The 5,624-nt window shown below is 33.3% G+C and overlaps 1 protein-coding gene across 1 annotated transcript in view; it reads left to right on the forward strand.

The window, feature by feature from the left end:
* Nucleotides 1-4,424: 4,424 nt before the first annotated feature.
* The window catches only part of LOC106473156 (liprin-alpha-1-like), a gene marked incomplete at its 3' end in the record, with an annotated part of 52,623 nt that continues 51,423 nt past the window's right edge, over nt 4,425-5,624 (forward strand). The window contains exon 1 of the mRNA XM_022401643.1: nt 4,425-4,449. The remainder of the gene's footprint in view (nt 4,450-5,624) is intronic.

Raw genomic sequence — 5,624 nt, forward strand, 5'->3', positions numbered from 1 at the left:
AAACAATATAACCATGGCGACAGGTAAATTTGTAAACGCCATTTGGAATGAGATCCTTAAACCGAAAACAAGAAGACTACCTTTAAACGACAAGTTTAAAAACAACACACTCCATTTTTATGTGGCGAAATACCCTAAATATGTAGTGCATGTTAACCAGAATTGAAAACTAACTGGTATTGTGGGAATATTTCGTTAGTACTTGAACAAACAAAATTTTAATAAACCATTATGTAGGAAGAACTTGAATACCCGTCACTTCCGATTACCATGGTAATTGTTGGTATCTGTCTCGTGCACGTGTAGTTTTTCACATTAAAAGTCTATATGAAGTAGAACCGGACAATAAATATTATATTACAAAAAAACATTAAAAGTCTATATGAAGTAGACCGGGACAATGAATATTATATTACAAAAACTGTTTACAGTCTATATGAAGCAAACCCGGACAATAAATATTATATTATAAAAAAACATTAAAAGTCTATATGAAGTAGACCCGGACAATAAATATTATATTACAAAAACTGTTTACAGTCTATATGAAGTAGACCCGGACAGTGAAAATTATATTACAAAAACCGTTTACAGTCTATATGACGTAGACCCGGACAATAACTATTCTGTCAAGTTATCACTGTCGAAGTGATGGACTTGATTTATTGTCAGATGTTTGATGAGGGTTTTCAAGGTGTTCATTTTGATACGGCTGGGTTTTGTTAATAACCACATTAGATCGTAATTCTATTTGAAACGCTCTGGGAGATCCATTAAAGCACTTGTCTTGTGCAACTGGTTCGTGTTAAGGTACAAGCCGCTGACTTATTACAGTGAACAGGTATATTCGCTATTCAGTCAGTTATCATCGTAGACTTGGAGCAAGTAATTCAATAAGCGATGTAAACGGATATAATTATAATATATAAAGTGCTTCTTTATCGATTATTACTTATCTATCTAAATGCAGTAAATAATTAGTAAATTATAACAATGCAGTAAATAATTAGTTTGTTTGTTATGAATTTCGCGCAAAGCTACACGAGGACTATCTGCGCTAGCCATCCCTAATTTAGCAGTGTAAGACTAGAGGTAAGGCAGCTAGTCATCACCACCCACCGCCAACTCTTGGGCTACTCTTTTACCAACGAATAGTGGGATTGACCGTCACATAACGCTGAAAGGGCGAGCATGTTTGGTGTGACGGGGATTCGAACCCGCGACCTGCAGATTGCAAGTCGAGCGCCCTAACCACCTGGCCATGCCGGGCCCTAAATAATTAGTAAATCATAACGATGCAGTAAATAATTAGTGAATCATAACGATTCAGTAAATAATTAGTAAATTATAACAATGCAGTAAATAATTAGTAAATTATAACAATGCATTATTCATGTACTAGTCCTCAGTCCTTTTGCATGTTGTTACTGTTGTCATGTTTTCTGTAAAATAAAAAGTATATCTTTGTTTATTTGAAGTTAAGCACAAAGCTACACAATGGACTATCTGTGCTCTGCTCACCACGGGTATCGAAACCCGGTTTATAGCGTTGTAAGTCCACAGACATGCCGCTGTGCCACTGGGGGGGGGGGCGGGGGTATGTGACTTAATTCTATGTTTCATGAATTAGACCATTATAGCTGTCTATCGTCAAGTTTAGCCCTTCAGTTGCTTTTCATGGATATCCAAAAACAAAAGAAATAACATTTCATCAGCAGTATTGGTTAAAATTATACATACGTATTTATTTATTTATTTTTACCATTTTTAATTTTTCAGTAAAACCATAGAAAATTACATTTAATTAGCTATGCTCATTACCAAACTAATTTTTAATTTTGTTTCTATTAAGTAGCCTGCTCTCATCGGAAGTTAATATTAATTATATATATATATATAAATTCTTTTTTATGAGAATTGTCCTGCATTTTCAGCTTAGTACAGGGATTTGTGACTAACCTTAACCTTCTAAGCTGGCTGAACGTCGTGTGTTATCATTGGCTTATGACCGAAAATACTGTTAGCACCGAGGTTACCCAACTGATGATTCAATGTATTAATAGCTTTTGTTTTATAACACTGACTAATCCTAGTTAAATATGTAGGTTAAATTAGTTATATAAATCACTGGATTAATTTTTAGCTGACCACCGCTGGATCAACGGTAGGTTTACAGACATACAACGCTAAAAATCGGGTTTCGACAACTGCGGTGGGCAGAGCACAATTATTATGTAGTTTTGTGCTTAACAAAAACAACAAATCTTTTAGTTTTGGGTTCTGCAGATAGCTTGCTTTCATCAGAAATTGTTATAATTAAGATTGGTTGCTGGAAGTTTTAAACCAGACAATCGCGAGAAGAGAACGTTTCGTTGTAAGTTATTTTTTTTTATATCGTCATCACAAAGTCAGAGAAAACGCAAGAGGTTTTAACCCAGGCAATTGAGAAGAGATCGTTTCGTTGTAAACTTTTGAAAGCATTTTTATCTCGTTCTTTATAACATCATCACAAAGCCTTAGAAATAAATAATGAGTTAATGATTAAAGTACAATTAAGGAGGCCTGTTGATATTGTTCTTTGCGCGCCACACAGTGGTGGAAAAAAAATTCAAGAGCTTTATCTATGAGTTCCGTTCTTGAACAAAAGTTTAATATTATAGTATGTTTACTTTAGACTACGAAGTTATCTTTCTACATGATTAATTAGGTTTTCCCTCGTCCGTACAGAGAACAGAGAATGAAATGTATATTAGTTGTGAAAGATATGCTCGTCTATCCCTGAAGGACTCACTAATGTCAGCCTCTTCCGGGCGGAGTTCTAAGATAGTCTTAATTTCTTGTGGTTGTAAAGATTAATTCACTATTTTTGCACGAAATCGATTTCCGCAATCTCGAACTTGTCGGCAAATAAAATGAAATGAAAAATTGCCCGGGATCTTAATAGCCACAAGTGTTTTATAAAAACATTTAGAAAGATTCTTCCAACGATAGAGGCAGAACGATACATTAAATTTTCAACTGTCTCGATGGCTGTTTCCTGTATGTACAATTCCACTATGAGAATTGGGTGACCTTAGGTTCTGATATAACTGTGTGGACGTCTTGACTCATATAATTGAAGGTTTAGCTGAAACAGGGACGACACTTATTGTTTCTTTTGCTCATCCTTGACGTCATAATAATTTTATATTTCTCATTATGTTTAGGTAACTTGTTTTGAATAAGCTTCTTGCTATCTTTTCAACGAAACTTTAGAAACACTTTAAATTGAGTGCTTTTCGTCTGTTTGTTTTTAATTTAATTTCAATTATTTGGCAAACTTGGACTGTAAGTTATGTAATTTATGATGCATGTAGATCAGAAGTCAGTGTCGTATGACACATCTCATGAATGTGGATCAAAGGTCACAAGACATATCTATGTAGGTCAGAGGTCAAAGCATATAACAACGCTCAGGATTGTAGGTTAAAGGTCACAAGATAGTTCTATGTAGATCAACATCATGTAAGAAAATTCAGGATTGTAGGTCAAAGGTCAGAAGACATTTCTATGTGGGTCAAAAGTCAAAGCCGTATGACATATCTTAAGATTGTAGGTCAAGGGTTATCAAACAAGGTTTTGTAACGTGATGATTTCATATCACAAGTTGAATGTTCATAGGTCAAAAGTTAGGGTCACCTCGTATATTTTCATTGATTTATCTAAGTAATTATCAGAGTTATATTATAGACTTCCACGTAAATAGGTTCCTTAGAAAGATAACGTATTTCCTTTGATAACGCGATCCGTCTAGTATGAAAAAGTTTCTCATTATTTAACTCTGGATAATTCCTGAAGATACCGTTATCTTCGGTCATGTTTTCTACATACCATATCTACTTCAAAGTTAATTACATTCGTTTAAACATGTTTTCTTTTTTGACGTACAACAGTATTTATAGCATTAGAAATGTCAAATTAATAACAATGAAAAGAATGCTGATAATTATACTCATAAAACTATTTATTAATCGTCCCCTCCCCCACTGGCACAGCGGCATGTCTGCGGAATTACAACGCTAGAAATCGGGTTTCTATACTCGTGGCGGGCAGAGCACAGATAGCCCATTGTGTAGCTCTGTGCTTAACATAAAAAAACAAAACAAATATTAACTATGATATATCTAGTTAAAGAAAAATAAAGAATTTCGAAAATATACTAATTTCACTTAGGTTTTCCTTTACACCTATTATACAGTAATGGACGCTTTGTCAGATGTATTTAGGGTTACTTGTGTGTATTCAGGCTATGAGGAAACATTTTACATTAATGAACATCAACATAGCGACTTGTATAATTTACTAGGTGTTTACAACATTAATAAATATCACAAGTCGCTATGTTGATAATTTACTCGGTGTTTACTACATTAATGAACATCACAAGTCGCTATGTTGATAATTTACTAGGTGTTTACTACATTAATGAACATCACAAGTCGCTATGTTGATAATTTACTAGGTGTTTACTACATTAATGAACATCACAAGTCGCTATGTTGATAATTTACTCGGTGTTTACTACATTAATGAACATCACAAGTCGCTAAGTTGATAACTTACTTGGTGTTTACTACATTAACGAACATAACAAGTCGCTATGTTTATAACTTACTAGGTGTTTACTACATTAATGAACATCACAAGTCGCTATGTTAATAATTTACTAGGTGTTTACTACATTAATGAACATCACAAGTCGCTATGTTAATAATTTACTAGGTGTTTACTACATTAATGAACATCACAAGTCGCTATGTTTATAACTTACTAGGTGTTTACTACATTAATGAACATCACAAGTCGCTATGTTAATAATTTACTAGGTGTTTACTACATTAATGAACATCACAAGTCGCTATGTTGATAATTTACTAGGTGTTTACAACATTAATGAACATCACAAGTTGCTATGTTTATAACTTACTAGGTGTTTACTACATTAATGAACATCACAAGCTGCTATGTTGATAATTTACTAGGTGTTTACTACATTAATGAACATCACAAGTCGCTATGTTTATAATTTACAAGGTGTTTACTACATTAATGAACATCACAAGTCGTCATGTTGATAACTTACTAGGTGTTTACTACATTAATAAACATCACAAGTCGCTATGTTGATAATTTGCTCGGTGTTTACTACATTAATAAACATCACAAGTTGCTATGTTGATAATTTACTAGGTGTTTACTACATTAATAAACATCACAAGTCGCTATGTTGATAATTTACCAGGTGTTTACTACATTAATGAACATCACAAGTCGCTATGTTGATAATTTACTCGGTGTTTATTACGTTAATGAACATCACAAGTCGCTATGTTTATAATTTACTATGTGTTTACTACATTAATGAACATCACAAGTCGCTATGTTTATAATTTACTAGGAGTTTACTACATTAATGTTTATAATTTTCTATGTGTTTACTACATTAATAAACATCACAAGTCGCCATGTTGATAATTTACTAGGAGTTTACTACATTAATGAACATCACAAGTCGCCATGTTGATAATTTACTAGGTGTTTACTACATTAATGAACATCACAAGTCGCTATGTTGATAATTTGCT

Source organism: Limulus polyphemus, unplaced genomic scaffold (genome assembly GCF_000517525.1).
Source record: "Limulus polyphemus unplaced genomic scaffold, Limulus_polyphemus-2.1.2 Scaffold5936, whole genome shotgun sequence".
Classification (NCBI taxonomy): Eukaryota; Metazoa; Arthropoda; class Merostomata; order Xiphosura; family Limulidae; genus Limulus; species Limulus polyphemus.